Raw genomic sequence first — 18,212 nt, forward strand, 5'->3', positions numbered from 1 at the left:
GAGCCTAGCCCCCATGCCTGCACTCTAGCTCCAAGAGAAGAGAGGCAAGTGAGTTTTCTGGCTTGTACTCTGGGGAAGAAGGACCCATAATGTGGGAAGCTCATACATAGGAAGGATGTTCAAAGGGGCTGAGGGACATAGAAGGTCTAAATCAGTGGATCTGAGTATTCTTGGCTCTGTTTGCCTCTGTGAGTCCTAGCCTCAGAACACAGCAGAGAGCATTACAATGGCACCACTATCGGTCAGGCAGCAGCTTAATGTAATTGCAAGCAAAGAATATAAGCAGTGAAATTTCAGAAGTACAGAACAGTAGAGGCACAAAGACTGTAGAATGCACGTAGTCCACTTTTTCTAATAACTTTTGAGTAAAAAGTGTCAAAAATGTCAGACATGCGGTTGTAACCAGCTTTCCTGCTTAATCATGCATTTACTATACAAATGGACCTTAAACCAAAATAACTCTGTGAATGACAATAAAGAATATTAAAATTTCAATAACCCTTTTATAGAGCACTCTTCAGGGAACTACAATAAAACACTTTCCTCATGATCTCTATTTTAGTTGTTATATGTGTTTTATTCATTTAAAGTTGGTTTCCTCCCAGGCTGGGTCCAAAGAAAATTTTTTCCCCCTTAATCTTTGTACTTTTGGTCAAAAGACTTTTGAACCACTGGCACAACTTTAGGCTTGATAGTTTGGGTTTTAGGGCAGTGTGGCAGTATATTTTTGTGGACTTGTGTGGTGGGTTTCCCCTTGCCACCTACCCCCACCTCTACCTTGGAGTATAACATGCATACAACAAAGTGCCACAATCTTAAGTGCATACCTCAATGAGTTTTTACATGAACTCAAGCTACCACCCAAAACTCAAGATACAGAACTTTTCCAGCACTATAGGCTCTTTTGCGGCTTTTCCTAGTCAAAAACCTACAAAATGTTACCACTAGTCTGACTTCCCTCCATTGGTTAGTTTCGGCTTATAAATTTAATTTGAATAGAGTCATACAAAAATAGCAGTATATATTTGTGTGTGTGTGTGTGTGTGTGTGTGTGTGTGTGTGTGGCTTCTTTTGCTCAGTGTGTCTGTTGACATCCACGTTGCTGTGTCTATAAGCAGTTTGATTTTTAAAAAATTGCTTCTATGAGATGTACACTACAAAGGATTTATCTAGTCTACTGTGAATGGACACTGGGGTTTTTTGCATTTTTTGACTTACGAATAAAGCTGCCTCAGTGGCAGATTTTAACTCATAACAGAGTCTATTTAAAACATCATCTTTTATTACATTTATTATGGGAAATGTTTCCTGTTCTCTATTCAAAATCACCTGCTGTGTCTTCTGCTTTACAGCTTGATGGAAAGAAAACAGATTCACAAGTGGGATAGGCACCATTAGAGAAGAGGAAAAGAAATATATATTAATTAAGAGGCTGCTCTGTGGCATGTACTTTACCTGTCGATTTCATTAAGTATTAGCCCCCTGCACACATTTTCCTGTTTCACAAGGGAGGATGCTGAGATGCAGAAAAATAAGGTGATTTGTCCATACTCATGCAGCTGAAAGGGGTGGAAGGCTGCAGTGAAGCTCTGATGTATGGCTCTATGTCCACCATGTGACCCATCAAGACCTCCAGAACTGGAATCACAGTAGAGATGGGGGTACAGAGGGTGGTACCCCCTCAGCACCTCATGTGGTAGGTGCTGGTGATATTAATATACTTCCAGATGAGCTGTCTGACCGACCTTCAGTGGGACCGGTAGCACCATGTTCTCTTGGGCGGGCATCACCAGGCTCTCCGCCTGGGCCATGCAGCCGCAATGGATCCAAGTTCAAAATATGGTAACTCTAAAAGATATTACCAGGCGACTAAAGTCCATCAAAAACATCCAGAAAATCACCACGTCTATGAAAATGGTAGCAGCAGCAAAATATGCCCTAGCTGAGGGAGAACTGAAACCAGCTCAAGTGTATGGAATAGGCTTTTTGGCCCTGTATGAAAAAGCTGGTATTAAGGTGCCTGAAAACAAGAAAAAACACCTTCTTATCAGTGTGTCTTCAGATCGAGGGCTCTGCTATTCATTTGTCGGTTGCTAAACAGATGAAAAATGAGGTGGCCCCACTCGAAGCAGCCGGGAAAGAAGTTATGCTCATTGGAATTGGTGATAAAATCAGATGCGTCCGTCATTGCCCTGGAACTGCTGAATTCTGGATATGAATGAGACGAAGGGTCAAATAAATGATAATCTATAATCAGTTCAGGTCTGTCATCTCCTACAAGACAGAAGAAAAGCCCGTCTTTTCCCTTGAAACCGTTGCAAGTGCTGAGAGTATGAGTATCTATGATGATATTGATGCTGACGTGCTGCAGAATTACCAAGAATACAATTTAGCCAACATCATCAATCCACCACAAGTGAGCAGAGTGCCAGGATGACGGCCATGGACAATGCTAGCAAGAATGCTTCTGAGATGATTGACAAACTGACTTTGACGTTCAATTGCACCCGCCAGGCTGTCATCACGAAAGAGCTGATTGAAATCATCTCTCTTGCAGCAGCTCCGGATTAATGAAAACCAAGTTTCATCCTCAGATAAGAAGTAAGGAGGGAAAATTCAGCCCGCTGATTTTATTTTTAGCTTACTGCTGTCCTCATCAGAAGAAATTGTTGATCCATTGTTTAATTTTTTTTTTTTTTTATGATAGTCACACGGAGAGAGAGAGAGAGAGGCAGAGACACAGGCAGAGGGAGACTCCATGCACCGGGAGCCCGACGTGGGACTCGATCCCGGGTCTCCAGGATCGGGCCCTGGACCAAAGGCAGGCGCCAAACCACTGCGCCACCCAGGGATCCCCTGATCCATTGTTTAAACTACTAAAGACAGCAAGATGTTTGTAAATTATCTTACAATAAACAGCTTACCATAAGAAAAAAATATATATACTTCCAGATGATTCTGTTAATGAGCTTCAGATGGAGACCACTGCACCATATCATGCAGGCTCTTGGTCATTCTTTTCCTCTTTAGATGGGCAACGTTTTCTTTCCCTTCCCCATGACTCATTTTTCCAGGCTTGCTATCTCTTTTGGGATCTATGACTTGCACTCTGAACAACATGATGATGATCACTGAACACTGGTTCCCTGAAGTCTGAAAAGCTGGGTTCATTTATCTCCCTATCACTGCTGACTGCCCCCACCCCTCCCTTCAGCCACAGTTGTGATGCTCAGCCGGTGAGCTCTGCACTTCCCCCACCACCACTCAAGTGCCCACTCTGTTCTTATTCTCTGTTCTTGCCTTTATGTGAGGGATTCAAGACAGATCCTTGTTTCTTCCTCCTCCTTAATCACCCTATGGGCTGGGGAAGTGGGTTTGGGAATTTTTAAAAAATATATTATTATGGTAAAATACACATAACAAGGTTGACCATGTTAGAAGTTTTATTTTATTTAGTTTTTTTAAAGTAGGTTTCACACCCAGCATGCAGCCCAACATGGGGATTGAACTCATGACCCTGAGATCAAGACCTGAGCTGAGATCAAGAATTGGATGCTTAACAGACTGAGCCACCAAGGTGTCCCCACTTTAGACATTTAAAGTGTACTATTGAGAAGCATTTATTACATTCACAATGTTGTACATCATCACCAATATTTAGTTCCAGAGCATTTGTATGATCCCAAAAGTCATCAGACTTAAGAGAAAAGTTACAGTATGTCACATAATCAAGGCAACATTTTCCTGGCCTTTGTGGTGTTAAGGCAAATCTATTTTGGATAATTCATTCTACATCATACCAAATGTATTAAAGTGCATCCATGTACCACATTTAATATAATTTACATATCTGTTGAAGTGGGTTTTACTTGCCTAGTTAACATATTACATTGTGTAAACATTTAGTTATTCATTTATGATTTTATCATTTTATTTTTAAAAAGATTTTATTTATTTATTCATGAGAGACACACACAGAGAGAGGCAAAGACACAGGCAGAGGGAGAAGCAGGCTCCACGTAGGGAGCCTGACGTGGGACTTGATCTTGGGTCTCCAGGATCAGGCCTTGGGCTGAAGGCGGTGCTAAACTGCTGGGCCACCAGGGCTACCCTTATTTTATTTTAACACTTTGGGTAATACATTCTTTCTTCCAAATCTTTTTTTTTTTTTTTTTTTAGGATTTTGTTTATCTATTTGAGAGAGAGAGAGAGAGCATTAACAAGGACAGAGGGAGATGGAGAACAGACTTCCCTGCTGAACAGGGAGCCCGTCAAGGGGCTTGGACCCTGGGATCATGACCTGAGCTGAAGGTAGAAGCCCAACCAACTGAGCCATTCAGGTGCCCTCTTTCTTCTAAATCTTAAAAATTCCATAAGCCCTTGAAAAGCTCAGCGACCATCAAGCACTGTGCCCACCAGTTTATTGAAGAGCCTGGCTCTGATGTCCCTCTGAAACCCTATATCATCATTATTGGATGGCATTCTCCTCATGCTCTGAGCCTGAATATCCTTATCATGAGGCCAGGAAAAATCAGAGGTGATTTGGAAAAATATAAACATGAGTTTCCCCAACTAAGTGTTTCCAATGAGATATTTTTACATATCTTGCTTTATAAATATAGCTGAATTGGTAGCTGACATTCAAAATGGTAGCTGTGTCTTACATGTCATTGGTCTGGGTACTTTAAAAAATTAAATTATTAATGAACATATACTGTATTATTAGTTTCAGAGGTAGAATTTAGTGATTCATCAGTTGCATACAACACCGAGTGCTCATTCCATCAAGTGTCCTCCATAATGCCCATCACCCAGTTACCCCATCCTCCCATCCACCTCCCCTCCAGCAACCTTCAATTTGTTCCCTACAGTGAAGAGTCTCTTATGGTTTGCCTCCCTTTCTGTTTTCATCTTATTTCATTTTCCTTTCCCTTCCCCTATGTTCATGTTTTGTTTCTTAAATTCCATGTATGAGTGAAATTATATACTATTTGTCTCACTCTGCCTGACTTATTTTGCTTACCCTCTAGTTCCAACCACCTGGTTGTAAATAGCAAGATCTCATTCTTTTTGATGGCTGAGGAATATTCCATTGTGTATATACACCATCTCTTCTTTATCCATTCATCTGTCGATGGACATCTGGGCTCTTTCCATATTCTGGCTATTGTGGACATTGCTGCTCTAAACATTGGGGCACAAGGTCCCCTTCAAATCACTATGTTTGTGTCTTTTGGATAAATGCCTTAGAAGTGCAATTGCTAGGTCATAGTGTAGCTCTATTTTTAACTTTTTGAGGAACCTTCCTACTGTTTTCCAGAGGGGCTGCTCTGGTTTGCATTCCCACCAACAGTGCAAGAGGGTTCCCTTTTCTCCACATCATTGCCAACATCTGTTGTATCTTGATCTGTTCATTTTGGCCATTCTCACTGGTGTGAGGTGGTATCTTATTGTGGTTTTGACTTGTATTTTCTTGATGCCAGGTGATGGCACATGGCCTTTTCTCAAGTGCTTGATGGCCATTTGTATGTCTTCTTTGGAGAAATGTTTATTCATGTCTTCTGCCCATTTCTTGACTATACTTTTTGGTTTTGGGTGTTGAATTTGATAAGTTCTTTATAGATTTTGGATATTAGCCCTCTATCTGATAGGACATTTGCAAATATCTTCTTGGTCTGGGCACTTCTAATTTCTGTCAAATGAGAAGAAGGTAGGGAATCTCACCATTGAATGGACTTTGAAAAGTTTAAAGCTTGGAAAATGATAGGGCTACCTATAGGCCTAACCTTGCTAGTGGGATAGATAAATCATCAAAGACTTATAGCAGTATCATGGTTTAAAAATTATTTTATAGTATATAATTGAGGGGTATTTTATATACATTTAAATCCACCAATCTTAAGTGTACAGCTTGGACTTTTTCTTAATCTTGAGGTAACTTACTATGACTTCAAGCAGTATAGATGAGTTTAACCTATTCTTGAACTTCATATGAATGGTATCATATACATGTACTCCTGTTTCTTGCTTCCTTTTCCCAATGGAATGTCTTGTAAGATTAACCATGTTTCTGTGTTTATCATAGTTTGTTCTTTGTTAATTCTGGATAGCATTCCTTTGTGTAAATATACAGCAATTTGTTTATCCTTTTACTTGTTTTTAAAAAATATTTTATTTATTTATGAGAGAAAGAGAGAGAGAGAGAGAGAGGCAGAGACACAGGCAGAGGGAAAAGCAGGCTCCATGCAGGGAGCCTGACGTGGGACTCGATCCTGGGTCTCCAGGATCAGGCCCTGGGCTGAAGGCAGCGCTAAACCACTGAGCCACCCGAGATGCCCTATCTTTTTACTTGTTGATGGACATTTGGATTGTTTCTAGTTTGGGATATTATGAATACAACCACTATGAACATTTGGTACAAGTCATTGTGGATATACACACATTTATTTGTCTGGGATAAATATCTGTAGTACAATTTCTGGATCATATGGTAAGTGTATCTTTAACTTTATAGGAAACTGCTAGATAGTTTTTTGAAGTGGTTGTACCATGTTGTACTCCCATCAGCAATGTGTGAGGATTCTAGTTGCTCTGCATCCCCTGTAATACTTGGCTATTTTAAGTTTTTAAAATTTCAGACACTCTTCTGGTGGGTATTAAGTGGTATCTCACTGTACTTTTAATTTTCATTTCCCTGACAACTAATGATGTTGAAGATCACTGGTTCATTTGCAGATCTTCTTTTATGATGTGCCTGTTCAGATCTTTTGCCCACTTTTTAATTGGTTTGTTTGTCTTCTTATTACAATACATTGTGAGTTACAGGTATTGCAAATATTTTCCCCTACTCTGTGGCTTGCCCTTTCATTTCAATAATGAACATAATTTAAAGCATTTTGATAAAGTCCTCATGATTAATGGTTTTTAGAAAATTAAAAAAATTTTCCCTCAGGATTAGTGTTTTTTGTTTTTTGTATCCAAGAAAGTTTACTTACTGTGAAGTCATGAAGATTTATTTTTTGCTAGAAGCTTTATAGAAGTTTTAGGTCTAACATCCATTTTAGCTTGATTTTTGTGTATCATGTGAGATAAGGTCAAGGTTTACTTCATATATATTTTTTTCCTAGGAAACCTTTTTATTTATTTATTTTTTTAAGGTTTACTTCATATATTTAGACATCTACTTGCTCTAGCATCATTTGTTGAATAGACTTTTCTTTCTCTTAATGAATTACACTGGCTAGCACCTCTGTTTCTGGACTCTCTGTCATATTTCACTGATTTATTTATCCTTATGACACCACTACACCAGCATGTAGCTTTATAGTATGTAGCTTTTTAGTAAGTATTGAAGTGCAAGTCCTCCAACTTTGTTTTTCGAAGATCACTTTTGCTTTCCTAGGTTCTTGACATTTACATACAAAACTTGGAATCATTTTCTGTTTCTTTTTTTTAATGATTTTTAAAATTTATTTGACACAGAGAGATCACAAGAGAGAGAGAGGCAGGAGAGAAGCAGCTCTCTGCTGAGCAAGGAGCTGGATGTGGGGCTCAATCTGAGGACTCTGGGATCATGACCTGAGCTGAAGGCAGACACTTAACCGACTGAGCCACCCAGGTGCCCCTATCTTCTCAATTCTATAAAAATTTTTTGATAGGGACCATGTTGAATCTAGAGATCAAATTGAGAAGAACTGACATCTTAATATTAGCCTTGAATTCAGGAGCGTGATGTATCTTTTCATTTATTAATATCTTCTTTAATTTCTCTTGGCGTTGTTATATAGTATTCAGTATATAGGTCTTGAATGATTTTGTTAAGTTCATCCAGGAAGTAGTTCAGGTTTTTGATGATATTGTAAATGGAATTGTTTTTTTTTTTTTTAATTAATTAGGCTTGGATCTTTCCCCCCAGGCATATGTTTTATTCATGGCAAAGGTAGCTTTACAGAGTAGTGCTAATAGGGCAGTATTTTTAATAAATGATACTGGACCTAAATATACAATTGCATAGTCATATGGAAAAGAAAAACTTTTCCATACCTTACACCATACACAAACAATAATCCAGGTGGATTGCAGATCTAGACAGAAAAGGTAAATCAATATAGCTTTGAATAAGGAAAGCTATCTTAAACAATATCAAAAGCATTAACCACCAGACAAAGATTGGTGAATTAGGCTGCATTAAAATTAATAATTTCTATCAGTGAGGGTGACAAAACATGAGAGACACCTAACATTGGGAAATGAACAAGGAGTAGTGGAAGGGGAGGTGGGCGGGGGTTTGGGGTGATTGGGTGATGGGCATTGAGGGGGGCACTTGGCGGAATGAGCACTGGGTGTTACCCTATATAGTGGCAAATTGAACTCCAATAAAAAAATTAAAAAAAATATTCCAATAATTATAAAATAAAATAAAATAAAATTAATAACTTCTGCCCATTATATAATACCTTTAAGAGAATGAAAAAGTGTGGTTTGATTTTTTTTTTTTTGCTACTACAGATAAAGAAATACAATTGGGGGATCCCTGGGTGGCGCAGCGGTTTGGCGCCTGCCTTTGGCTCAGGGCGCGATCCTGGAGACCCGGAATCGAGTCCCACGTCGGGCTCCCGGTGCTGGAGCCTGCTTCTCCCTCTGCCTGCTTCTCCCTCTCTCTCTCTCTCTCTCTCTCTCTCTGTGTGTGTGTGTGACTATCGTAAAATAAAAAAAAAAAAAGAAATACAATTGATGTTTAGATCCTGTAATCTTGTTAAATTCAGATAGTGGTTTTAGTAGATATTTTTGCAGATTCCTTAGGCCTTTCTATGTAGTTAACAGTGTTCTTTGAATAAAACAATTTTACTTTTTCCTCTTTGATATATTTGCCTTTTACTTCTTTTTCTTTCAAATGCTGTATGACTAGGAGCTCTAGTACAAAATTTAATAGGATCCATGAAAGATGACATCCTTCTCCTGTCCCCAATTTAGGGTGATTGTATTTTGTTTTTTACCATTAAGGGTGATGTTAGCTATAAGTGTTTTTGTGGAATGAGCTTCACCAGTAAGAGGGCTTTCCTTTTTATTCTGAGCTGAGAATTTTTTTAAAAGATTTTATTTATTTATTCATGACACACACACACACACACACAGAGGCAGAGACACAAGCAAAGGGAGAAGCAGGCTTCATGCAGGGAGCCCGACGTGGGACCAGATCCTGGGTCTCCAGGATCAGGCCCTGTGCTGAAGGCGGCGCTAAGTCGCTGAGCCATCTGGGCTGCCCAAGAACCTTTTTTATTGTTGAATGTTTTGATCAATGCTTTATATACATCTATGGAGATGATCATGTTTTTTCTTTTTTATTCTTGATATGGTGAATTATGTCGGTTGATTTTTTTTAAGATTTTATTTTTTAGTAATCTCTACAGCAAACATGGGGCTTGAACTCACAACTCCTTGGTCAAGAGTCGCAGGCTCTACTGACTGAACCAGCCTGGTGCCCCATGTTCATGTTTTGTTGTGTTGTTGTTTTTATTAATTTAACATTACATTATTATTATTATTATTATTATTATTATTATTATTATTAGTTTTAGAGACAGAGAGTGGGGTGGGGAAAGGCAAAGGGAGAGGGAGAGAGAGAAAATCTTAAGCAGGCTCCATGCCCAGTGCAGAGCCTGATATGGGGTTCGATCTCTTGATCCTGAGATCACAACCTGAGCTAAAATCAAGAGTTAGATGCTTTACCAACTTAGCTATTCAGATGCCCCACCCTGCCCCCGTTGTTGTTTTTGTTTTCATTTAAATTTTACTTAGCATATAGTGCGATATTGGTTTCTTGAGTAGAATTCTGTGATTCATCACAAGTACCCTCTTTAATCTCCATGATCCATCTAGCCCATCACCCACCCACTTTGTTCGTTATTGTTAAGAGTCTCATGACTTGTTTCCCACTCTCCTTTTTTCTTTCCTCACTTCTCATATATTTATTTGTTTTCTTTTCCTAAATTCCACATATGTGTGAGATCATATGGTAATTGTCTTTCTCTAACTGACGTATTTCACTTAGCATAATATATTCTTGTTCCATCCACATCATTGCAAATGGCAAAATTTCATTCTTTTTGAAGGCTGGTAATATTCCACAATATATATATATCATATATTTTTTATCCATTCATCAGTAGATGGACATTTGGCCTCTCTCCATAGTTCAGCTATTGTTGATAATGCTGCTATAAACATTGGGGTACATGTACCCCTTCAAATCTGTATTTTTGTATCATTTGGGTAAATAGCTAATAGTGCAATTCCTGGTTCATAGGGTACCTGTATTTTTAACCTTTTGAGGAACTTCCATTCTTTTCTTCAGAGTGGCTGCACCAGTTTGCATCCCAACATTGGTTGATTTTTAAATGCTGAACCAACTTGGCATTCCTGGGATAAACCACCCTTGGTCATGAAGTCTTATATTTTTGTGTCTATGTTCATGAGCAATATTACTCTGTAAATTCCTCTTCTTGTTTATATCTTTGGATTTTGATACAGGGTAATGCTGGTCTCATAAAGAGAATTGGGAAGTTGTTACATCTTCGTTTTCTGAAAGTTTTCACAAGGCTGGTAATATTTATTCCTTAAATGTTTGATAGAATTTATCAATACAAGCATTTATCAACATTTATCAACATAAACACAACATTTAACATAAAACATGGGCGGGGAGGGGCAAGATGGCGGAAGTGTAGGGTCCCCAGGTCACCTGTCCCCACCAAATTACCTAGATAACCTTCAAATCATCCTGAAAATCTACGAATTCGGCCTAAGATTGAAACAACTGCTGGAATGCTACAGTGAGAAGAGTTCGTGCTTCTATCAACGTAGGAAGACGGGGGAAAAAGAAATAAAGAAACAAAAGGCCTCCAAGGGGGAGGGGCCCCGAGGAGCCGGGCTGAGGCCGGGGCGAGTGTCCCCAGGACAGGAGAGCCCCGTCCGGGAGGAGCAGGAGCTGCACCAACCTTCCTGGGCAGAAAGGGGCCCGCAGGGAGGTGGAGCAGGACCCAGGAGGGCTGGGATGCCCTCGGGCTCCCTGGGACACTAACAGGCACCTGCGCCCCGGGAGAGCGCCCTGAGCTCCCTAAGGGCTGCAGCGCGCACGGCGGGACCCAGAGCAGCTGGCGGGGGGGGGGGGGGGCGGGGGGCTCCGCGGAGGGGGCTGCGGGGCGGGAGCGAATCCAACAGCGCAGGTGGAGAGCTCCAAATTCCTGCGGGAGCTGACTCCAGGGCTCTAGAGCTGGCGCCGCCACTGGGGTGTTCCTCCTGGGGCCTCACGGGGTAAACAACCCCCACTGAGCCCTGCACCAGGCAGGGGCAGAGCAGCTCCCCCAAGTGCTAACACCTGAGAATCAGCACAGCAGGCCCCTCCCCCAGAAGACCAGCTGGATGGACCAGTTCCAGGGGAAGTCAAGGGACTTAAAGAGAATCAGAGGATACTCCCCCATGTTATTTTTGTTTTGGTTTTTTGTTTTGTTTTGTTTTTTTTTTGCTTTTGATTTCTGTTTGCTTCCCCAACCCCACCCTTTTTCTCTTTTTCTTTCTCTTCTTCTTTTTCTTTTTTTCTTTTTTTCTTTTTGTCTTTTCTTTCCTTCTTTCTCTCCTCTCTTTTTCTCCTTTTCCCAGTACAACTTGTTTTTGCCACTCTGCACTGAGCAAAATGACTAGAAGGAAAACCTCACTTCAAAAGAAAGAATCAGAAACAGTCCTCTCTCCCACAGACTTACAAAATCTGGATTACAATTCAGTGTCAGAAAGCCAATTCAGAAGCACTATTATACAGCTACTGGTGGCTCTAGAAAAAAGCATAAAGGACTCAACAGACAATATGACTGCAGAATTTAGATTTAATCAGGCTGAATTAAAAATCAATTGAATGAGATGCAATCCAAACGAGAAGTCCTAACGACGAGGGTTAATGAGGTGGAAGGACAAGTGACTGACATAGAAGACAAGTTGATGGCAAAGAGGGAAACTGAGGAACAAAGAGACAAAGAATTAAAAGACAATGAGGATAGATTAAGGGAAATAATACAGCCGAGGAAGAAAAACCTACGTTTAATTGGGGTTCCTGAGGGCACTGAAAGGGACAGAGGTCCAAAATATGTATTTGAACAAATCATAGCTGAAAACTTTCCTGATCTGGGAAGGGAAACAGGCATTCAGATCCAGGAAATAGAGAGATACCCCCCTAAAATCAATAAAAATCGTTCAACACCTCGACATTTAATAGTGAAGCTTGCAAATTCCAAAGATAAAGAGAAGATCCTTAAAGCAGCAAGAGACAAGAAATCCCTGACCTTTATGGGGAGGAGTATTAGGGTAACAGCAGACCTCTCCACAGAGACCTGGCAGGCCAGAAAGGGCTGGCAGGATATATTCAGGGTCCTAAATGAGAAAAACATGCAACCAAGAATACTTTAACCAGCAAGGCTCTCATTCAGAATGGAAGGAGAGATAAAGAGTTTCCAAGACAGGCAGGAACTGAAAGAATATGTGACCTCCAAACCAGCTCTGAAAGACATTTTAAGGGGGACTCTTAAAATTCCCATTTAAGAAGAAGTCCAGTGGAACAATCCACAAAAACAAGGACTGAATAGATATCATGATGACACTAAACTCTTATCTTTCATTAGTAACTCTGAATGTGAACGGGCTTAAGGACCCCATCAAAAGGTGCAGGGTTTCAGACTGGATAAAAAAGCAGGACCCATCTATCTGCTGTCTACAAGAGACTCATTTTAGACACAAGGACACCTACAACCTGAAAATAAAAGGTTGGAGAACCATTTACCATTCAAATGGTCCTCAAAAGAAAGCAGGGGTAGCCATCCTTATATCAGATAAACTAAAATTTACCCCGAAGAGTATAGTGAGAGATGAAGAGGGACACTATCTCATACTTAAAGGATCTATCCAACAAGGGGACTTAAGAATCCTCAATATATATGCCCTGAATGTGGGAGCTGCCAAATACATCAATCAATTAATAACCAAAGTCAAGACATACTTAGATAATAATACACTTAGACTTGGTGACTTCAATCTAGCGCTTTCTACACTTGATAGGTCTTCTAAGCACAACATCTCCAAAGAGATGAGAGCTTTAAATGATACACTGGACCAGATGGATTTCACAGATATCTACAGAACTTTACATCCAAACACAACTGAATACACATTCTTCTCAAGTCTAAATGGAACTTTCTCCAGAATAGACCACATACTGGGTCACAAATCGGGTCTGAACCGATACCAAAAGATTAGGATCTTCCCCTGCAAATTCTCAGACCACAATGCCTTGAAATTAGAACTATATCACAACAAGAAGTGATTGGAAGTTTGGAAGGACTTCAAACACGTGGAGGTAAAGGACCATCCTGCTAAACGATGAAAGGCTCAACCAGGAAATTAAGTAAGAATTAAAAAGATTCATGGAAACTAATGAGAATGTAGATAGAACCATTAAAAATCTTTGGGATGCAGCAAAAGCAGTCCTGAGGGGGAAATACATCGCAATACAAGCATCCATTCAAAAACTGGAAAGAACTCAAGGCAAAAGCTAACCTTACATCTAAAGGAGCTAAGAAAAAACAGCAAATAGATCCTACACCCAGCAGAAGAAGAAAGTTAATAAAGATTCGAGCAGAACTCAACAAAATAGAGAACAGAAGAACTGTGGAACAGATCAACAAAACCAGGAGTTGGTTCTTTGAAAGAATTCATAAGATAGATAAACCATTAGCCAGCCTTATTAAAAAGAAGAGAGAGAAGACTCAAATTAATAAAATCATGAATGAGAAAGGAGAGATCACTACCAACACCAAGGAAATACAAACGATTTTAAAAACATATTGTGAACAGCTATACGCCAATAAATTAGACAATCTAGAAGAAACGGACGCATTCCTGGAAAGCCACAAACTACCAAAACTGGAGCAGGAAGAAATAGAAAACCTGAACAGGCCAATAACCAGGGAGGAAATTGAAGCAGTCATCAAAAACCTCCCAAGACACAAAAGTCCAGGGCCAGATGGCTTCCCAGGGGAATTCTATCAAACGTTTAAAGAAGAAACCATACCTATTCTACTAAGGCAGTTTGGAAAGATAGAAAGAGATGAAGTACTTCCAAATTCGTTCTATGAGGCCACCATCACCTTAATTCCAAAACCAGACAAAGACCCCACCAAAAAGGAGAATTACAGACCAATATCCCTGATGAACATGGATGCAAAAATTCTCAACAAGATACTAGCCAATAGGATCCAACAATACATTAAGAAAATTATTCACCATGACCAAGTAGGATTTATTCCCAGGACATAAGGCTGGTTCAACACTTGTAAAACAATCAGTGTGATTCATCATATCAGCAAGAGAAAAACCAAGAACCATATGATCCTCTCAATAGATGCAGAGAAAGCATTTGACAAAATACAGCATCCATTCCTGATCAAAACCCTTCAGAGTGTTGGGATAAAGGGAACTTTCCTCGAAATCTTAAAAGCCATCTACGAAAAGCGCACAGCAAAAATCGTTCTCAGTGGGGAAGCACTGGGAGCCTTTCCCCTAAGATCAGGAACAAGACAGGGATGTCCACTCTCACCACTGCTATTCAACATAGTACTGGAAGTCCTCACCTCCGCAATCAGACAACAAAAAGACATTAAAGGCATTCCAATCGGCAAAGAAGAAGTCAAACTCTCCCTCTTCGCTGATGACATGATACTCTACATAGAAAATCCAAAAGCCTCCACCCCACGATTGCTAGAACTCATACAGCAATTTGGCAGTGTGGCAGGATACAAAATCAATGCCCAGAAGTCAGTGGCATTTCTATACACTAACAATAGGCTGAAGAAGGAGAAATTAAGGAGTCAATCCCATTTACAATTGCACCCAAAAGCATAAGATACCTAGGAATAAGCCTAACCAAAGAGGTAAAAGATCTATACCCTAAAAACTGTAGAACACTTCTGAAAGAAATTGAGGAAGACACAAAGAGATGGAAAAATATTCCATGCTCATGGATTGGCAGAATTAATATTGTGAAAATGTCAATGTTACCCAGGGCAATTTACACGTTTAATGCAATCCCTATCAAAATACTATGGACTTTCTTCAGAGAGTTGGAACAAATCATCTTAAGATTTGTGTGGATTCGGAAAAGACCCCGAATAGCCAGGGGAATTTTAAAAAAGAAAACCATAGCTGGGGACATCACAATGCCAGATTTCAGGTTGTACTACAAAGCTGTTGTCATCAAGACAGTGTGGTACTGGCACAAAAACAGACACATAGATCAATGGAACAGAATAGAGAATCCAGAAGTTGACCCTGAACTATATGGTCAACTAATATTCGATAAAGGAGGAAAGACTATCCACTGGAAAAAAGAAAGTCTCTTCAATAAATGGTGCTGGGCCCCGATGTATATAGCCGAAATGTCCACAATAGCCAAACTGTGGAAACAGCCTCGGTGTCCATCATTAGATGAATGGATAAAGAAGATGTGGTCTATGTATACAATGGAATATTACTCAGCCATTAGAAACGACAAATACCCACCATTTGCTTCGACTGGATAGAACTGGAGGGTGTTATGCTGAGTGAAATAACACAATCAGAGAAAGACAAACCTATGATCTCATTGTTTGGGGAATACAAAAAATAGTGAAAGAGAATTAAGGGGAAAGGAGATAAATGAGTTGAAATATCAGAGAGGGAGACAGAACATGAGAGACTCCTTATTCTGGGAAATGAACTAGGGGTGCTGGAAGGGGAGGTGGGCGGGGGGTTGGGGTGAATGGGTGATGAGCACTGAGAGGGGCACTTGGTGGGATGAGTACCGGGTGTTATGCTATATGTTGGCAAATTGAACTCCAATAAAAAAATTAAATAAAACATTTTAAATGTAAATACAAGAACCCTAGATCCTTGAACTCTATGTCCTTCTATTTTGACTTTGAGTTATGATTGCAAAATATTTTATTTTATTTTAATTTTTAAATTTTTTAAAGATTCTATTTATTTATTCATGAGAGACACACGCACCGAGAGAGAGAGAGAGAGAGAGAGAGAGAGAGAGAGAGAGAGGTTCATACACAGGCAGAGAGAGAAGCATGCTCCATGCAGGAAGCCCAACATGGGACTTGATCCGGGGCCTCCAGGATCACGCCTTGGACTGACGGCGGCTAAACCGCTGAGCCATTTGGGCTGCCAAATTGCAGTATATTTTAATTCAACGTGTATTTTATTTTATTTATTTTTAAAAAAGATTTTATTTATTCTGGAAAGAGAGAGAGAGAAAGAAAGAGAAGGAGTAGAGGGAGAGGGACAAGTAGACTCTGCACTGAGTGCAGAGCCTGGTGAGGGGCTTGATCCCAGGACCCTCAGATCATGACCTGAGCCAAAACCAAGAGTCAGAGGCTTAAATGATTTAGCTATCCCCAAGATACACTACATGTATTTTAAACCTCACAAGACACCTTCCTATTGATTTAAACAGGTGAAATTCATTTAGATATACTTTTTTTTAATGCTTTCCAGTACATTTCATTTCTTCCTGCATTTTGTGCTTTCATTTAGGATCAATTCCCTGTAGTGTGGGACTTCTGGAAGCATATGGTTATTCTCTTCTCTTCGCTGATTCCTCACTCTGCTTTTCACCTTTTTCAAGGTGACTAACCTCTCACTAGTATCTTTAACTGATAGGGTCTCTTTAATTGTTTGTTTTGGCTATTCTTATAGGTTCTATTTTCTGTTTTTCCTTCTCTCCCCTGCTCCCCTACAAATATCCCTTCTCTTTATCTCTTTTTTTTTTAACTTATTCTTTTTTCCCCCTCTTCCTACCAGAGAGTCACTACTACTTTCTTTTGTGGCTGGTCTTCTCAGTCCATTCATCAAGAACTTCTCTCTGCAAGTTATTCTGCACAGCATCCCAATTACCCACATCAGTGCAATGCTTGCAACAATAAGCTGATGTTGAGAGCACAGCAGAGATAATTATTAACCCCTTTTGGACCCAAAGAGAAAGCTATCAGAGAGAACTCAGGTCTTGAAGGATGGCAACAAGGCATTTTTTTTCAAAAGATTTCATTTATTTGAGAGAGAGAGAGCACACACCTTCCCCTTGTGTGGGGAAGGGCACAGGGAGAGAGATAACCCGACTCCCTGATGAGCAGGGAGCCTGATGCAGGACTCGATCCCAGGACCCTGGATCATGATCTGAGCCAAAGGCAAACACTTAACCAACTGGGCCACCCAGGCACCTGCAACTAGGCATTAACTAAGTGGAGAATACAGGTTAATATATTACATTCACAAAAACATGGAGATGTGAAAAAGCATTGTTTTGGGAGTGCAGCATCGTTCAGAGTTTATTATAGGGCCTACATGGTGAACACACAGCTTGCGTACTACAATCACCCTGTTCCATATCCATGGCAGACATTGCAAATCTATGACAGAACATTGTTTCTCACTGAGATTAAGCAGAGTCTTTGAATTATTTTCAAATTAGCACTCTAGGTAGCCACTCTGTTTTTTTTTTATTTAAGATTTTATTTATTCATGAGACACACACACACACACACACACACAGAGAGAGAGAGAGAGAGAGAGAGAGAGAGAGAGAGACAAAAGCAGAGGGAGAAGCAGGCTCCTCACAGAGAGCCCGATGGAGGACTCGATCCCTGGAACTAGGATCACACCCCGAGTGGAAGGCAGACGCTCAAGCACTGAGCCACCCAGGCATCCCTAGGCAGCTACTCTTAATTAAATGGTGGTGGCATAAGAGATGAAGCCTTGTTATTCTGGGAATGGGGCAACAATAGTTCGTGAAGAGAAAAGAGGCTCGGGGAGTTAAGCAGGACCCAGGCAGAGACCATGTTTTGATGATGGCATCAGGGACTGTCACCTCTTGGGGAAGGGAGGCCATGAGGCTTTGGATGTGAGGTATCAGAAACATTTCAGTGCTCTTGGAGCTGCCTCTGTGGGACCTGGTCTATTCTATAACCTTGTTAACTAAAGCCCCAGAAAAACTCCATTTGAGAATCTGCTGGCTACCTGGCTTTGACACTAATTAGCCACCCAGAGAAGTTCTTTGTGGTTTAATTAAGTGACATCTGTGGCTAGAAGTTTGGCTTCTATGTGAACTGTGATTAGGAATTAAGCATGTT

At 40.3% G+C, this 18,212-nt stretch overlaps 1 pseudogene; it reads left to right on the plus strand.

Moving 5' to 3' along the window:
* The first annotated feature begins 1,002 nt into the window (after positions 1 to 1,002).
* On the plus strand, positions 1,003 to 2,937 carry LOC121472753 (annotated as a pseudogene).
* Positions 2,938 to 18,212: the final 15,275 nt, after the last annotated feature.

Source organism: Vulpes lagopus, chromosome 12 (assembly GCF_018345385.1).
Source record: "Vulpes lagopus strain Blue_001 chromosome 12, ASM1834538v1, whole genome shotgun sequence".
NCBI classification, from domain to species: Eukaryota; Metazoa; Chordata; class Mammalia; order Carnivora; family Canidae; genus Vulpes; species Vulpes lagopus.